This window comes from Peromyscus maniculatus, chromosome 15, assembly GCF_049852395.1.
Source record: "Peromyscus maniculatus bairdii isolate BWxNUB_F1_BW_parent chromosome 15, HU_Pman_BW_mat_3.1, whole genome shotgun sequence".
NCBI classification, from domain to species: Eukaryota; Metazoa; Chordata; class Mammalia; order Rodentia; family Cricetidae; genus Peromyscus; species Peromyscus maniculatus.
Genome location: NC_134866.1, coordinates 65,493,522 through 65,513,350, shown reverse-complemented (window position 1 = coordinate 65,513,350; position 19,829 = coordinate 65,493,522). Strand labels below are relative to the sequence as shown.

General features: G+C 43.1%; 1 pseudogene; it reads left to right on the top strand.

The window, feature by feature from the left end:
- The first annotated feature begins 502 nt into the window (after positions 1–502).
- On the top strand, positions 503–2,493 carry LOC102914423 (GRB2-associated-binding protein 2 pseudogene; annotated as a pseudogene).
- Positions 2,494–19,829: the final 17,336 nt, after the last annotated feature.

Sequence of the window (19,829 nt, the reverse complement as noted above, 5' to 3'; positions counted from 1 at the left end):
TTTCTGTTTAACCGTTCTCCTCCTAGAAACAGTAATAGGAAGCCGGATCAGCGGATCTCTCCCGCTCCCCGTTCCTCCTAACCCCTCCACCAGCGTGTTGTTTCCTCTCCCCATGTTCCGCCGCTCCGGCGGCGGCGGGCGCCGGTGCGCCCCTCGCCTCCTCCCATCCCTGCGGCCGCGGGTGTCCGGGGCGGCACTGGGGGGGGGCCTCCCCTCCTCGCTCCCCGTTCTCCCCGGCCGTCCGCGTCTCCCGCGCGGGTGGAGGGTCGGGGCTGCGCCGGTCTTTCCCCACCGGGTCCGCCCGCCAGGCCGCGGTTTTCCGAGCGCGGCGGCTGCGCCTGCGGCAGCCCCTGCTGCGGTGCCGGCCGCGGCCCCGGCGGCTGCGCCCGCAGCGGCCCCTGCTGCGGCGCCGGGGCTGCGCACCGGCAGCCGGCTTACCCAGCAGCCCGCGCCCGCGCCCTTGTCCGCGTGAGCCGGCGGCGGGCTCCAGTCAGCCGGCGACATGAGCGGCGGCGGCGACGACGTGGTGTGCACCGGCTGGCTGAGGAAATCGCCTCCCGAGAAGAAGTTGAGGTGCTATGCCTGGAAGAAACGCTGGTTTATACTGCGGAGCGGCTGGATGAGTGGCAACCCAGATGTTCTGGAATACTACAAGAACGAGCACTCCAAGAAACCCCTGCGGATCATCAACCTGAACTTGTGTGAGCAGGTGGATGCAGGCCTGACCTTCAACAAGAAAGAGCTGCAGGATAGTTTTGTGTTCGATATCAAGACCAGTGAGCGTACTTTTTACCTGGTGGCTGAGACAGAGGCCGACATGAATAAGTGGGTCCAGAGCATCTGCCAGATCTGCAGCTTCAATCAGGCTGAGGAGAGCACAGACTCCCTGAGAAACCTTTCTTCAGCCAGTCACGGTTCCCGCTCTTCTCCAGCTGAGGTCAGCGGCTCCACTCAGCACCTGCTCCGAGAAAGGAAGTCCTCTGCCCCTTCACACTCTAGCCAGCCCACTCTGTTCACGTTTGAGCCCCCTGTGTCAGGCCACATCCAGCCTGCCTTGTCCACCAGTGCACCTCAGGAGTATCTCTACTTGCACCAGTGCATAAGCCGAAGGACAGAAAATGCGAGGAGTGCCAGCTTCTCTCAGGGCACCCGGCAGAAGAGTGATACAGCCATGCAAAAACTTGCCCAGGGCAATGGACACTGTGTCAATGGAGTCAGCGGTCAAGTCCATGGCTTCTATAGCCTTCCCAAGCCAAGCCGACACAATACAGAATTCAAAGACAGTACTTACGACCTCCCCCGTAGCCTGGCTTCACATGGCCACACCAAGGGCAGCCTCACAGGGTCCGTGACAGATACTGAGGATGTGTACACCTTCAAGACACCCAGCAACACCCTGTGCCGGGAGTTTGGAGACCTCCTAGTGGACAATATGGATGTTCCAACCACCCCTCTCTCAGCCTACCAGATCCCTAGAACATTCACACTGGACACAAACCACAATGCCATGACAATGGCCACTCCTGGAGATTCAGCCATAGCTCCCCCACCCCGCCCCCCCAAGCCAAGTCAGGCAGGAACACCTTGGTGGGGCAGCCCTCAGCAAAGACCTCCAATCAGCGAACATAGTAGATCTGTAGCTGCTACTATCCCCAGACGCAATACCCTCCCCGCAATGGACAACAGCCGACTCCACCGAGCTTCTTCCTGTGAGACCTATGAGTACCCAACTCGAGGCGGAGAGAGTGCCAGTTGGTCTGCTGAATCTCCAGGGAAGACTATCGTGGGTCGATCAGACAGTGCCAGCTCTGATGACAACTATGTGCCCATGAACCCAGGTTCTTCTACCCTGCTGGCTATGGAACGAGCAGGGGACAATTCCCAAAGTGTCTACATCCCCATGAGCCCAGGGCCCCATCACTTTGACCCGCTTGGCTACCCATCCACAGCCCTTCCTATCCATAGAGGTCCCAGCCGAGGAAGTGAGATCCAGCCACCCCCGGTCAATCGCAACCTCAAGCCTGACCGGAAAGCAAAGCCAACACCCCTGGACCTGAGAAACAACACTGCCATCGATGAGCTCCCCTTCACCAAGTCTTGGCCCAGGGTCAACCACACCACTAACTCCAGCTCCTCCCAGTACTGCCGCCACCAGCACAGACTCGGGAGACAGCGAGGAGAACTACGTCCCTCATCCCCTATTCCCGGTGGCACCAACAGCCCAGCTCCAAAGAAGAGTACTGGCAGTGTGGATTACCTAGCCCTGGACTTCCAGCCAGGCTCCCCGAGCCCTCACCGCAAGCCATCCACATCATCTGTCACATCGGATGAGAAGGTAGACTATGTCCAAGTGGATAAAGAGAAGACCCAGGCCCTGCAGAACACCATGCAGGAGTGGACAGATGTGCGGCAGTCCTCAAAACCTTCCAAGGGTGCCAAGCTGTGATAAAGGAGCCGCCGCCTGTACTACCCGGGCCCTTCTTCATGCCGTCGGATCGCTCCACCGAGCGCTGTGAGACCGTGCTGGAAGGGGAGACCATCTCTTGTTTCGTAGTGGGAGATGAGAAGCGTGTGTGCCTGCCACAGATCCTCAACTCGGTGCTGCGCGACTTCTCACTGCAGCAGATCAACTCGGTCTGCGATGAGCTGCACATCTATTGCTCACGCTGCACCGCCGACCAGCTGGAGATCCTCAAAGTCATGGGCATCCTGCCCTTCTCCGCGCCCTCGTGCGGGCTCATCACCAAGACGGACGCCAAGCGCCTGTGCAACGCGCTGCTCTACGGCGGCGCCTATCCGCCGCCTTGCAAGAAGGAGCTGGCGGCCAGCCTGGTGCTGGGCCTGGAGCTCAGCGAGCGCAGCGTCCACGTGTACCACGAGTGCTTTGGCAAGTGCAAGGGGCTGCTGGTGCCCGAGCTGTACAGCAGCCCTAGCGCCGCCTGCATCCAGTGCCTCGACTGCCGCCTCATGTACCCGCCGCACAAGTTCGTGGTACACTCGCACAAGGCCCTGGAGAACCGGACCTGCCACTGGGGCTTCGACTCAGCCAACTGGCGGGCCTACATCCTGCTGAGCCAGGACTACACAGGCAAGGAGGAGCAGGCCCGCCTTGGCCGCTGCCTGGATGACGTGAAGGAAAAGTTCGACTATGCCAACAAGTACAAGCAGAGGGTGCCCTGGAGCCTTGGCTGTGCTCACCCTCGCCAACGCCTTTCTGCTTTCTGGCCCTGGTCCCCTGCAGTGTCAGCAAATGAGAAAGAGACCTCCCCACACCTCCCAGCCCTGATTCGAGACAGCTTTTACTCCTACAAGAGCTTTGAGACAGCTGTGTCCCCCAATGTGGCCCTAGCACCACCAACCCAGCAAAAGGTTGTGAACAGTTCACCATGCACCACTGTGGTCTCTCGGGCACCAGAACCTATTACCACTTGTATCCAGCCATGGAAGCGGAAGCTGACCATGGAAACACCAGGAGCCCCAGATATGCTGACATCTGTGGCTGCCCCAGAGGAAGACAAGGATTCTGAGGTTGAGGTGGAAGTTGAAAGCAGAGAGGAATGTAAGTATGGATGGGACTCTGCTCCTTTGGACATCAGTACAGGGGATGGGGTAGGATGGGGGCATATGGTATGACCAAGCCAGTATATTCCAGAATGCCTAATGCTTTGGTTTCTCTGTCCTCAGTCACCTCCTCCTTGTCCTCGCTGTCCTCTCCGTCCTTTACCTCGTCCAGCTCTGCCAAGGACCTAAGCTCCCCAGGCATACATGCTCCTCCTGTGGTTGCTCCTGATGCTGCAGCCCATGCCGATGCCCCAAGTGGGCTGGAGGCAGAGTTGGAGCATCTGCGGCAAGCCCTGGAGGGTGGCCTGGATACCAAGGAAGCCTTCATCCACTTGGGACCTCATTAGGGTAAATAGAACTACCCAAGGAAAAAGCCGCACATGGCGCCCACTCACCCGAGCACATTGTTGGGGTTTCCCAGGCGAGCTTAGTACATACTGGGAGGGGGAGGGCCCCTGTATAAACTTCACCTGCAACCCCCTAAACATATCCTTTACTCAGAAAGGAAGGGGGACGGCACAAGATTGGATTAAAAAAAAACATGGGGACTTAGATTTTTCATGACAGGACAGGACCAGGGATTTACCTTTATGATTAAACTTAAAATTGAGGAGCCCTTCGCCTCTATAGGCCCCAACCAGGTTCTCTCTGACCAAAAGCGCCCCTCTTTACCTGCTCCAGCACCCCCGAGGATTACCCCTCGACCTAACCTAACTACTCGCCCAAGTGCGACTCCGGCAACCCCAGCCACCACTAAGCCACTCCGGCCAGGAACCGGAGATCGGCTCCTGGACCTACTGAAAGGGGCTTACCTGGCCCTAAATGTAACCTACCCAAATAGAACGCAAAAATGTTGATTATGTCTGGTTTCCCAACCTCCCTACTACGAGGGGATAGCAATACAGGGTAATTATACTAACACACACAGTTCCCCTCCGAGCCAATGTCTAGGGACAGCCCAACATAAGCTCACTCTCTCAGAAGTGTCAGGTAGGGGATTATGCATGGGAGCCGTTCCCTCTTCCCACGCTCACCTATGTAACCAAACCCTGACCATAAGCTCTGCCTCTGGTTATGTCACTGGCCCTAATGGTACCTATTGGGCATGTAATACTGGGCTCACCCCCTGCGTTTCAGTCTCAGCCCTCAATGCTACTTCTGATTTTTGTGTGCTTATTGAGTTATATCCAAAGATTGTTTACCATACACCAGAGGAGATTTACCCACACTTTGAGATAAGACCCTATCAGTATAAGAGAGAGCCGGCGTCTCTCACTCTGGCCCTATTGCTGGGGGGGCTTACTATGGGAGAAATAACAGCCGGAATAGGGACTGGCACCACCGCCCTAGTGGAGACCCAACAATTCAGACAGCTCCAAGCGGCCATGAACCAGGACATTCAGGCTCTAGAGGAATCAGTAAGCGCCTTAGAAAAATCCTTAACCTCCCTCTCTGAAGTAGTGCTCCAGAACAGAAGAGGACTAGACATTCTATTCTTACAGGAGGGAGGGTTATGCGCTGCCTTGAAGGAAAAATGCTGTTTTTATGCAGACCATACAGGTATAGTCAGAGATAGTATGGCCAAACTTAGAGAAAGACTGAAACAAAGACAGAAATTTTTTAAAGAACAACAAGGCTGGTTTAAAAATTGGTTTCAAAAGTCTCCATGGCTCACTACCCTCATCTCCACCCTTATAGGGCCCCTTCTGATCTTATTGCTCCTTCTGACGCTCGGGCCCTGCATCCTAAACAGACTTGTCCAATTTATCAGGGAACGTGTTTCTATTGTTCAGACCTTGGTATTGACCCAACAATACCAACGACTCAACCAGGTGGAAATGGAGCCACATCCCTATTCTTCCCCATGAATGGAGGATTCCATTCCCTGAGATAAGAAAATGGGGGAATGAAAGACCCCAGCATACTAGCTTAGCCTAACGCCATTTCGAGTAAGGCCTAAAAAACATGGGGAAAGTTCAGTTAGAGGACATGGGCACAGGAACAAAAGAGGTATCTACGGTTGGCCACCTGGCCCCAGAACAGGGTACTATAGGTCAGAAAAACAACTTGTAACCAAGTCAGCAGGCGTGTCGAGCTCGGGGGAAAAACCACGAGCTGTCCTGAGTTTGAACCTGGCCTCATTTGAATCGTCCAATCAGAACCCTGTAAACCATGCTCCTCGTGCTCCTGCTGCCAGACCCTATAAAAACCCTCCACTCCAGCCCGTCGGCGTGCCAGTCTCTTGAGCCTCTTGAGGGACTGTGTTGCCCCGGGTACCCGTGTTCCTGAATAAAGCCTCTTGCTGTTTGCATCTGACTTGTGGTCTCGGTGTGATCTCTGGGCGAGGGTCTCTCCAGAGGGAAGACTACCTTCGGGGGTCTTTCATCCTTGCTAGAGGAGGTGTCACTGGGGGTGGGATTTGAAGTTTCAAAAGCCCAAGCTAGGCCCAGTCTCTCTCTCTCTCTCTCTCTCTCTCTCTCTTTCTCTCTCTATCTGTGTGTATCTCTGTTTCTCTCTGTCTCTCCTTTACTGTCTCTTTCTGTCTCTCCCTCTCCCCAGCTCTCTCTCTCTCTCTCTGTTCCTGCCTATCAATCAGGATGTAGCTCTCAGTCTATTTTCTAGCATCATGCCTGCCTGCATGTTGCCATGTTCCCCACCATGATAGTGGACTGACCCTCTGATACAGTAAAGAAGTCCCCAGTTAAATGCTTTCTTTTATAAAATTTCCTTTATTCATGGTGTCTCTTCACAACTACAGAAAAATGACTAAGAGTCCATCAAAGACGGTCACCATCTTAGGGTAAAGGATAGCTAAATTATATTCCAATGAAATGTAACTAATAAACAAACATATACAACTACTTGAATATCTGACAACATATCCTTCAAATCAAAACTAGCTAGCTCTGCAAGCACACATACAAGTAAAATCACATGGGCTGAGCACGTTATATTAAAGACTATATATGCATATACAAGGTTTGGCCTTGTATACATATACATATGTATACCATATGTTTTTATTTTACATAAAGAGAAAATACACTGCCCAAATCCAAATCCATGTGGAGTTATAGGGCCTACTCTTAGTCTGTCTCCTGTTGTTGCTGTAGAATATGAGAGGATGGATATTAATAAGAGAGATTTTAAAGGATAAGTTTATTTCTTATGGTTTTAGAGCCTGGAAAGTCCAAAAATATGATAATAGCCTCTGGTAAAGGACTTTTGATTTTATATATAATTTAATACATATTAAATAATTATATAATTTATGTAAATTTATATAATATGGTATGTTATATAACAATATGAATTTTATATAAATATATTTATATAATATAATATATAGTATGAATGTGATATATAATATATATAGCACATATAATTTTAACATCTCAAATCATAATGGTTAAGAAAGTGAGAATGGAAGGAAGAAAATGAACTTGCAACAGCCTTGCTCTTCAATAATTGATGATAGTAATTCATCCATGAATGCATACTTTTATAATATTACCATTTTATTAGGTTCCATATTCCAATACTTTCAAATTAGGGATTAAGTTTCTGATGTATAATGTTTTTAAGAGCACAAAGTATAGCAACTGGTGTTTCAAATCCATCAGACTCTGTCTAGATGTGTCCTATTTTAGTTAGGACATTGCTCAGTATGAAACAATATCTAAGACAAGTAGTAGGTTCATAAAGTTGTCCTCCTGGGACTAAGGTAAACCCAGGGCTAACAATACCTAGAGTCACCAGTTTATAGTCACTCCCTGGAGGAGTCTGCCTGTCTCTGGACAGAAAAATCATGGATAGGCTAGCTCCATCTATTCTAGCCCTATGGCCACTCACAATATCAGACTATGTCAAAATCTGAGATCATATAACACACTGAGGAAATACCAATGCTGCTATGTGGTGCCTATTATCATAGTGGACTCATTGTCCACTACTACTGTTAGTCCACAGGTGATATTTGCTTAAATACAAACAAAAAAACCTTGAGCTTGTATGTTTTTTTCCCCTCTGGTCCCAGGGATGCTCCAGATGCTTATTCTATAGCAGGCCAGGGGAATGTAGATTTTAAGATAGTCCTATTACCAAATTTCACTAACCTGGTAATGAGTTATATATCAAAGTCCCATGTTTGTTACTTTTCCTTGTAAGAGTGTGGGGTCTTGCTCCATCCTATACTATTTGGGTTTGGAGTAGTATCCATGGAAACAGTCTTGTGACTACCTAGATTTATGATGAGCTAATCTATGCCTGAATCTAATAGCATGAATGAGCTTCATGGTTTCATATTTACAATGAGGCCCATTCAGAATTTCACAATGAAGCAAGGCTGAAATATCAGTCTGTGTCATTGAGGTCCAAGACTCTGTCTGGTGAAACGGCCAGCATCAAGGTTTACCTGTTAGTACTGTACAGTGATAGTTGTGCTATATGAGGTTTTAAAGAACCTAAAGGAGTTAATCCCTTGGTCATTAAGTTAAACTATAAGCTCGGCAACATCTGAGTCTCACAACTGCATGGGTTACATTTTCTCAACAGATTGTAGATAAGTACCCAAGGATGATGATGTGCATTATGACATTTCAAGTGTAAATAGATATGTGACCAAGTATGGCAATGCCCATGCTGACATCTGAGCACAGTGGGTATTTCACCATGTATGACAATATGCATGCTGGTGTCTGAATGCGACATGGGTGTGTAGCCAAGATGACAATCTCAGTCTGTACTTCCAGATAACAACTCTCTAAATGATGCTGGAGGTGGTCTAGAGCAGTAGTTCTCAACCTCCCTAATGTTGCAACCATTTAATACAGTTCCTCATGTTGTGGGAACCTCCAATAATGAAATTATCTTAATTTCTATTTCATAACTGTAATTTTGCTGCTGCTGTGTTTCACAATGTAAATATTTTTGGAGATAGAGGTTTGCCACAGGGGTCCCAACCCTCAGGTTGAGAACCACTGGTCTAGAGGCCCTGCTTGTGAGCACTGCTCTATATTCAGCCCATCTGTACTCCAGTCTCTTCAGAAATACCCTTATATATTTTATATCGAGCTCTAACACAAAGTCTAAAACTAGGTTTTCTACTCTGTGCCCTTGAATGTGGAATCTCATCTTCTGTTCTGATGCACAAGTTTGAAGAAGATGTGAAGAAGTCATTCTCTTAGTCACATGGCTAACATGGTCAACATGCCTTCAGTGCATACATATTGACCGCACAGAAGACTGAACAGCTTTTCTGGACAGAAGGTGTTATTGAGTGAGGCCAGCTGCTAGAATTCAAGCCCAAGGAACAGACTTCATTTTCTCTCATTCTCCTGAGTAAGAGACATCCCTCTCTCCATCCTGTAGTGCTTAGACTAGAGGATAAATGCAGTGTTCTTGGAAACTTCTTTCTTCAGTGAGTGTTTTTGAAATAATAAACCAGCCTCTACTCCCTTATCTCATTTCCTTTGCTTTTTATCTGTACTTTTTACCAAGTCTATCCTATTCCAAAACCTTGTATTTTCTAAATATACTTATCTCCCTTGGATGGAAGAGATAACAGATAACATCTGTTGTCCTTTTTGTATCTCAAACTGAAGAAACTCACATTTTTAATTTCTCTCCTAAACCATCACACACTCTGAGCAGCTATATCAGTTTATCTGCACCATTTATTGACCCAGTAACTAATTAAATGCCAAATTTTAAGCATGATATTCCTCAATATTTGGCTATAAGACATTTTGTTAAAAATTTATATAAGAAAATTATATTAGTTAATTCACACATATATCACTTAACCAGTAGATGTAGAAGTTTTCAATGTTTTAGATGACATAGAAAATATATCATTTTTTTATACACCCACCCTACACTATTGAGAGCCATTGGTAGCAAAAGTCTGTGAGAGTATACAGCTGTGACAACTAGAGTTCAGAAGGTCAACCTACCAGAACTAAGGTTTCTGTTAGAGGAAACCATCACACAAGGCGTTATGGAATTACTGCCTTTTGAATGAACTGGCTGCCTCTTGTTGTAAACTTCTTGTGCAATAACAGCCTGATTCTCCCCATTTACCGTGCATTTCCATGTTATGTGTATATGTAATCTCACAGTTGCATCTCAATCTTGGGCACAACTTTCCCTATACATTTGGGGTAATTAGATAACTGTCCCCAGCTGTGTTTATTTTTTTTTTATTAATATATATCTGGCCAGGGCCATTCTCTGGACAAAAGTATTTCAGCAAAGAAACCTTTTTCCAAGGACAAAACTGCATGTAGATAAACATTAGCTCATCTCACTTACAGATAAGAGAGAATAACCACTAACAGTTAAATCCTAAACTCCTTACCTTCACCCAGGGTTATTTACACAAAACCCTAACTTAAGAGGTTTACTGCTCACATTCCTGGGATGATGGTTTAGTCACTTGCTAGTTACTGAGTTAATGTAGTTACTTCCCACTGACCCAAAGAGATTGTCAAGGCCAGGCAGGCAATAGGTGCCAAGCTTCTTTCTTGTGCAAATTAAGTTTTAATTCCTCCAGAGCCAGGTGCTATTCCTAGACTCTCTAATTGATCTTAGCCTTTAGTTGACCCTACCAGAAAACTCCCCTTTAGTCACTCCCCTTTGGGTTGTAATTGGAAGCTGACATTTATTGCTTTATGTGTGGATCCTTATCACCTCTCTCTGTGACCCTGAAAACTTTAAGCCTTGAATTGCTTTGTCAAAGAATTACTTCTTGAGTATCTATCCTGGTTCTCTGAGAGCACTCATGAAAATGGATTTAGAAGAACAAAGATGAGGACAGAGATGGAAAGAACTAGATAGAGATGAGAGAACAGCAGAAGGCACTGAAAGCAGGAGGGACCAAGAGGAGCTAAGAATGAGAACAGAAAAGAAACTGTGTAGATAGAATTGACTTAGAAGAATAAATTCCCTGGACTAAAGAACTCAGTGTGCTTAGATTTATTTGATATCCCTCAGATTAGAATCCTCAGCTCGTTGTGAGACTTTCCCATGGACCCTGGGTGAAAACAATAAAGCCTGGACCTTTTATTGGTTTTGGTACTACTTTGATTGGGAACAAGTAAGGTTCTTATCTCCTGAAGGTTCAGCCCAAATCTCCTAGCCCCTTGACCCTAGTGGCCATCTCCATTCAGTGCCCCTCCTCTAACCATTGGAGCCCCAGAGACTGGGCAGCAGCCTTTAAAGAAAGAATTTGAAAAAGATATCAGAAAATGGAAAGATCTTCCATGTTCTTGGATGGGTAGGATCAACACAGTAAAAATGACAATCTTAGCAAAAGCAATTTACAGATTTAATGCAATCCCAAACAAAATCCCAATGCAATTCTTCACAGACCTTGAAAGAACAATGCTCACCTTCATATGGAAAAACAAAAAGGCCAGGATAGCCACAAGAATCCTATACAATAAAGGATCATCTGGAGGCATCACCATGCCTGACTTCAAGCTCTACTATAGAGCTATAATAATAAAAACAGCTTGGTAATGTCATATAAGCAGACACATTGATCAATGGAGTCAAATTGAAGAACCTGACATTAATCCAGACACCTACAAACACCTGATTTTTGACAAAGAAGCCAACATTATACAATGAAAAAAAAGAAGGCATCTTCAACAAATGATTCTGGCATAACTGGATATCTACATGAAGAAGAATGCAAATAGATCCATATCTACCACCATGCACAACCAAGTCCAAATGGATCAAAAACCTCAACATAAATCCATTTACATTGAACCTCATAGAAGAGAAAGTGGGAAGTAACCTTGAATTCATTGGCACGGGAGACCGCTTCCTAAATAGAACACCAGTAGGATAGACACTGAGAACAACAATTAATAAATGGGACCTCTTGAAACTGAAAAGCTTCTGTAAGGTGAAGGACATTGTCAATACGACAAAAAGGAAACCTATAGAATGAGAAAAGATGTTTACCAACCCCATATCTGATAGAGGGCTGATTTACAAAATATATAAAGAACTCAAGAAACTAGATAGCAAAATATCAAATAGTCCAATTTAAAAATGGACTACCAACCTAAACAGAATTCTCAACAGATGAATCTCAAATGGCCGAAATACATTTAAGGATATGTTCAACATCCTCAGTCATCAGGGAAATGCAAATCAAAACGACTATGAGATACCATCTTATACCAGTCAGAATGGCTAAAATTAAAAACACTGATGACAGATTTTGTTGGAGAGGATGTAGAGAAAGAGGAACACTCCTCCATTGCTTATGAAAATGCAGTTTTGTATAGCCACTTTGAAACTCAATATGGCATTATCTCAGAAAATCAGGAATCAACTTACCTCAATACCACTCCTGGGCATATACCCAAAAGATGCTCAATTACACCACAAAAACATTTGCTCAGCCATGTTCACAGTAGCATTATTCCTAATAACCAGAACCTGGAATAACAACCTAGATGCCCTTCAACTGAAGAGTGAATAAAGAAAATGTGGTACATTTGCATGATGGAGTATTATGCAGCAGTAAAAAACAATGTCATCATGAAATTTGCAGGCAAATGGATCAAAGTAGAAAAAAAAAAAAACCATCCTGAATGAGGTAACCTAGACCCAAAAGACAAATAAGGTATGTACTCACTCATAAGTGAATATTAGATGCAAAATAAAGGATAACCAGGTTGCAGTCCACAACCCCAGAGAAGCTAGGAAATGAGGATGACACTAAGAGGGACACACATTGGATCACCCCAGGAAGGGGAAAAGGTTAATATCTCCTTGGTAAATTGGGAGGGGGAAATAGAGGGGTGGGATGGGAGGTGGGAATATGTGGGTTCAAGATAACTGAGTTGGAGGAGAGACAAGGAGGGAGAGTAATCTGTAGCTAAGGAAAACCCCAGGAACTCACAAGATTGTCTCCAGCTAAGACTCATAGCCGTGGTGGAGAGGGTGCTTGAACTAGTCTTCTCCTGCTCTCAGATTGGTGTCTACCCTAATTGTCATCATGGAACCTAGATCTACTGAATGATAGAAGCAGATGCAGAAGAGACCCACAGCCAAGCACTTGGCCATGATTCTGGAGTTTGGTTGAAGAGAGGGAGGAAGGATTATAAGAGCAAGGAGGGTCAGGATCATGATGAGAAAAACCACAGAGATATCTGACCCAAGCTAGTGGGAGCTCATAGACTCTGGACTGACTGCTAGGGAGCCTGCATGGGGCCTCACTAGGCCCTCTGAATGTGAGTAAAAGTTGCATGGCTTGATGTGTTTGTGGGTCCCTGGCAGTGGGATCAGGATTTATCCTGGGTACATGAACTGACATTTTAGACCCCCTTCCCTATGGTGTGATGCCTTACTCAGTCTGTTGGGTGGTTTATTCGGGGGTTAGGTAGGATCCTAGCCCAGGGGAATCTCCCAGAAGTCTATGAGGAGGAGCCCAGCTTAGACTTCTAGCAATAGCAAATAAATAGCCTGGACTGGCCATCTCCTGTGAGCAGATTGGTGCCTGGCCTAATTGTATTCAGAGAGGCAGCATAAAGAAACTGATGGAGGCAGATGCAGAAATCCACAGCCAAACATTAGACAGAGTTCAGGAATCCTGAGGAGGAGGAGTTGGAGGGAGAGGAGGAAAAGGAGGAGGAGGAAGAAGAAGAGAAAGGAGAGGAGGAACCAGAGGGACCAAAGACACATGGGAAGGCTCACACACTCTGATAGCCTAAGCTAACTGGGGCTTACAGAGACTGAATCGACAACCAGGGAGCCTAAGTGGGACTGACTCTGGCACTCTGCATACATGTTACAGTCATGTAGCTTGGACCTATTATGGGGCTCTTGGCAGCAGGAAAAGGGGCTTTCTCTGACTCTTTTACTGGCTTTTAGGACCCTATTCCTCGTACTAGTTCACCTAGACAGCCTTAATACAAGAGGAGGTGCTTAGTCTTAAAAAACATTAAAATACAAATATTGGAAATGTAGATATTGCTCAGCTAGAAAGTGCTGCTACAAAAGTGTGAACTAAGGTCAATTTGAACATTTTCTAAAGGATGAACAAACAAAAACAAACAAATAAAAAAAAAACAATAAACCTGGCCAGGAGGCAGTGGTGCACGCCTTTAATCACAGCACTCTAGAGACAGAGGCAGGCAGATCTCTGTGAGTTCAAGGCCAGCCTGGTCTATAGAATGAGATCCAGGACAGGCACCATACACAGACAAGCCATGTCTCAAAACAACAAAACAAAACAAACAAAACAAAACAAACCAAGAAACCTTCCCATAGCTACTCCTTCCTTCAACCCAGCTCTGGGGAAGCCAAATCAAGCAGCATCCCACAGCTTTCTCATTGTCCAGATTATCCAATCAGTGACCTCAAAATTCAGTAATAGACCATGTCTCCAAAAAAGGAAGCAATAACTGAGCAAGAACCTTGATGTCAAGATCTGGCCTCCACATGCATTCACACACACACACACACACACACACACACACACACACACACACACACACTTACACTCACTTGCATATGTACAAACTTATATACACCACACATACACAAATACCAAACACACACACACACACACACACACACACACACACACACACACACACACTTACACTCACTTGCATATGTACAAACTTATATACACCACACATACACATATACCAAACACACACACACACACACACACACACACACACACACAAACGTGCACTAACATACACAATATCTAAATAATGCTCTTTTGAGGAAAATTTAAGGACTTCTATTTTGTGAATTATTAGTAAATCTATAACACAGAAGTATGAAGGAAAAGATAATATTTTTAAAGTTATGTCTTTTAGTTAACATGGCTAACCTTTTATTTCTGCAAGGAATGGAATCCTCTTCAGGACTCTGCAGGCTCTCCTGCCATTCACATAACAATTCCTTATAAGTTAGAAAAATCTTTCCTCACACAGAGAAGCAGGTGCAATTTTACAGTAGTTGGCACTACAAAGCAAACATGATAATATGAAAAGCAGGACTGAGTATGCTTAAACTACAAATCAGATTTCTATTTCAGAAGTTAATGAGAAACTATACAGATGAATTACATAAGTATATTCAAGAAAAACTAATCAGTTTAATGGGCTAGGTGGCTGTTGGGTTTGAATTAAGGAAATAAGTAAGATGTCAAAAGAGAACGCTCACACTCACTTTAAGAAATTCTGAGTTTAATTTCAGCCTAGACATCTTGCTGGTAACTTGACTGGGTAAGCAATTCTAGTATGCAAAGGACCGAATTTCAGAAGTGAGTTTTTGCTTCTATTTCTAAACTGATACATTGCTTGCTACTTTCTGGTGATTTAAAGAGGAGGAAGAAAAGATTATACTCATTTATCTTCCTAATGATATCTGCCTTCCAGACCATACCCTGAATCTCTAAGTTGATTTTTTTCAAATAGCAAACAATTTAATAAGGAAGTGACCTTTCTAAAGGGATATTCCTACAGCTAGATAATTCGTAAGATATTAATTTCTGATATCTCACTATATCACTTTTCTTTTCTAGCAGTCTCTGCTCTGCTTGCCTTGTGAAAGATTTGTGGTGTTTCTCAAGACTTTTGTTTTTAAACTAAATTTACTGGTATCAATTGAGAACAACAGAGTTTTGAAAGAAAGAAAAGCCATTGAGAATAAGAAATGTGGAAATAATGATATATGGGAAAGATTTTTTCATCATCATAACAAGCATCACTATAAATGAAAACCATACTTCAAGCCTTAAACAATATAGAAAAGAGAAATGTTTGGATCATGTGCAAAGGCCAAGCATGAACTGAATATTGTGTGTGGATGGAATAACAGTATAAAATATCTGATCAAAGTTCTCCAGGTATTCCATCACTCTGTACCCTGCAGTCATACATAAGATAAAATATACCTTGAAAAATCTAAAGGTCAGTCCTCTATTTACTAGGTGATAGTGTGTGTGTGTGTGTGTGTGTGTGTGTGTGTGTGTGTGTGTTGTATATAAAGATGAAAATATCTTCATAAGTAGCAGACATCAATTCACTGATCCTTTAGCATTCTAAAAACATCTAACTTACAGTATTACTCTTCTAATTTTTAAGTCATATTCATAGAATCATCTAGTAAACATCCTTAAAAATAGAATTAGAAAACATCTTAGCAGTACACAGAAGACTTTTGAAATGTTGCCTAAGAGGTACAGTGCACAGTTATCAACACATGAAGGTTCTGCATGTTACTATGCTTTTTAATAAATCCCGAAACTATAAATATAGTAAAAAGGATAAGATATGTCAATATAGCAAAACTGGAAGTGTACAAATGAGAGCTCTGTTTGGAGAGTGGAAGATAGAATAAAACCTATATTGAATGTTTTAGGAATATAATTGCTAAGAATGATAGACTCAATGTAAAATTTTCATCACAGGGAAAAGATAAGTAGTTGAATATTACTCGAGAGATGTATAAGACAAGCCTGGCGGAAATGTGCACATTGGAAGTAAAAAGAAGAGGGCACAGGGTTAAAGCCAGGGGTTGAGATCTGATATGTGAAGAGATTTTTCTGTGATATGTGGAGTTTAATGCAGGTTTAAAGGAAAAAGCTTACAAGTTCCAAACTGGATATGGCAATAAATGCATAAAAATGTAAATTAAATTTTCAGAGATAATGAAAGCATTATAACTGGATATAGTGATATGTGAGATATGTTTATTGTTTATACAATTGAAGAAGCATAAATGATCATAAATAGCATAAAATCTGTTGTGACTACTGTTAAATGAATTCTGTCACAGAAGCAAAATAATTAATTACTATTATGTCTGAGAAGAGCAGAAGAATGTGCATTAAAGTATTTCGTTGTGATTATACATGCTTTACTTTCCAAATAATTTGACTATTATAGCCTCTTTTAATACTGAAACCAACTTATTTAAATAATAGGTCCATATCATCTTTATCAGGAATATATAGGCCCTTCAGCTCACCGGTAGTCAAGTGTATTTTCACAGGTAACACTGATGGAACAAATGTAGCTAACACAGAAATTTGGCTTCCTGATTACTAGCTTAGCACTCTACTCATTATGCCTAATTATTTTTTATCAGAAAATTATAGAAAAAGTGCTATTTATTATTATTTTTAACTAAACATCATAAAATAATAATTAAATGTCAGGAGAAAATATTTGATCTAGGTCCATGTGTTGATGTTTATATCTAACCATTGCAAAGTACCACAATAGTGTACCTCATCACAACAGAATATGCTACCCCACAATTCTAAAAACTGAAGGTCTGAAACCCACATCTTAAGATGAATATACTAACTAACTACCTTTGGAATCCCATGGAAATTCCAGCACTGGCTCTTGTTTCTGGTGCTGACCCCCAATCTTTGATGACTTTGTTGCAGACCTAGAACTATAACTTTGCCCTTGCGGCACGTGCCCTTACCCTCTTTTTCTTTATCAGCCATTTTTAAATAAACACCAGAGCCACTGGATGAGGATCACACTTTAACCCAGTCTCACACCATTTTACACTTTTGCAGACCCATTTCCAAATAAGGCTACTTTCTGGAGTATGTGGACTAAGGCCAGTAAAACTTTGACAATTTCTTTTTTGTAAGCCTATTTTCTTAGCTATATTGCTACAGCAATGGGAATATGGCTGACATAAAACCTAAATTTAAGTAATTCAATGAACATATGAAATTAAAAATAAAATAGAAAGCATAAACTAAAAGAAATAATTTGGAGAGTCAAATTGAAACATGTCTTTAACTATGCTAGAAATGTTATGATTTATTCTTGATTTTTATTATAAGAAATCTACTTCAATTTACTCACATAAAATTCTTGGTATTATAACTTGCATTTCTTGTTTCACAGAGGCCAATATTTTGTTTCTGGATACCCTACTCCTGGGAAACCTGAGCTTAATTGTTGGTTACATCTCACCAAAAGACTCCTTTGGTGTAATCAGTCATTTTACACATCTCAATGGCAGCTCAGATTCTTCCACTCACATTCACTGGAGACCTCCAATTAGGTACTCTTTGAATAAAGTCTGGCTAAGGGTCTCTGCATCTGCTCCCATCTGCTTTCAGAGGAAGCCTCTCTGATGACTACTGGACAAGACATTGATCTATGAGTACAGAATATCACTAGGAATCATTTTATTGATTTTTTTTCAGCTGCTGGAAGTGGAAGATGGGTAATTGTCTCCAGGAAACAGAGAGAAAACCACTGGTAAGAGGAAAAAGAGGCCTAGGCTTTGGGCCAGTATCCAAAATTGTGACAGAAGGAAGGAAAAAGAAAAGTTATGCTTTTTTGTGTTAAAAATAAAAGTGGGCAGGGTTATTTATTATTGGGATGATTGAAACAGTATAAGGAGCCATATGAAGGAGAGGCTTTGGGGAAGTCTCCCTAAATGGGTAATTTTCCCTCCCATCACCTTAGTATGTATTCATTTAAACCAGCACTTGTGAGGGTTGGTCCCCCTGCCAGGACATTGATGGGCCTAGTGGAGTTAATGGTTAAAAGGGAGACAATAGTAAGCAATGTTCTAATCTTTAGATGTCAGAATGCCATTTCTCCACTCAAGGCCAAAGGAGAACCCAAATTCCATACTCTTGTCCAAGAGAAGGTAGCTTTCCACTGATGAGCTTCTATGAAGCCATGATAACTCCAGCTTTTCACACAATATATTAAATTTAAAGGTAGGCCAAAGGTTATAATTTCCTTCCTAATGCTGCTAGAGAATGAGAGGTAGGGTCCAAATCAAAAATGAGGGAATAGTTCATCCTTGATTGCATCCCAGAACTCTGATCCCTAACTACTTAACAGTTCTCTCTGAAAACTCATGAGCCTGGATTTAGTATTTATTTCAGCATTCTAATCTTTCATACAATATTACAAATAGTTGATTGGCTCTTTTTATAGTAGTCTAGGACTTCTCTAGCCTGTATATTTTTATAAACTAGTTCCAAACACCTATGAGCCAGGCAGTCACCAGGTTAACCTAGCCTAGATTAGCACCAGTAATCTAGACAGTTGGTACCAGCAGTATCCCTGGTGCCACCTGTCTATAATAGTTACTTTTCTCATTACTGTGCCAAATACCTGAACAGAACATTTTTGGCTTATGTTTAAAGGCATAATCCAATCAATTATGATGAAAAAAAGCACAGCAACCAAAGGGTAAGGTGGTTCCTCAAAAATTACAATAAAATTAACATGCAATCCATCTATCCCATTACTTGGTGTATATGAAATGGAAGCAAAATCAGAATACTAGATATATGCACAGTACCTTGTCTATCGTAATACTTTAGGAGTTACTCTTTACATTATTGTTCCCTAATTATCACAGAATGACTTAAAGAAAGGAACTATTTGTCTAGGCTCACAGGTTCAGAGGTATCACTCCATTATACCAATAGGATACAGTAGAAGTAGAGCATTCACATCACATAGGACAGTAAATGGATGAATAGGGAAACAGAGCAAAGAGTGAAGCCAATATAATATACCCAAGGACATACACTCAAGCCACTTATTCCTTTCAGTGAGGCCCCATATTCTGCTTTTTCTTTGCCATTCAATATTATTGTATTTTTTTCAACACAGATATAGACCCACTTAGTATAACAATTTATAAATGTGTAATATTAAGCAAAGAGCTGTGGGAAGGCAGAAGTGAATCACTTACATATTCATGGCAGTCTATAAATTTTCTCACTGAGTTGATATTTGGGCTGAGCCTTTAAGGAAGGTGAAGTGTTTTGCTAAGTGAGACTCAGTAGGGAAGAATCCATGTCTGGAATAGTAAATTCGGCCAAATCCCTATGGATGGTGCAGTCATGGTGTCTAAAGGAGAACCCACTACTGATACTTTATTAAACTATTTAGATATTTATAATCACATTTAAGTTTAGTTCTTGTTCCATATCAAAGCTTCTTTCTTCTGTAAACAAAGGCCATTACAAAAGTGGACAGTTGGTCAAAGTATAGAGTACAACTGACCAAAGAGTGTACAGTCTCAATTGATACATCTACAACACAGTCACTATGCCTGAGGCTCAGTGAACATTGTAGAGGAAGGGAGAAGTGACTATTCAATCCTAAGTGGCCATCTCTAGACCCATACACATACACACAACAACAAGTGGGCTCAGCAAATTATAGTTATACACAAATATATGTGTATATAGTATCAACAATTAAGGAACAAGTCAT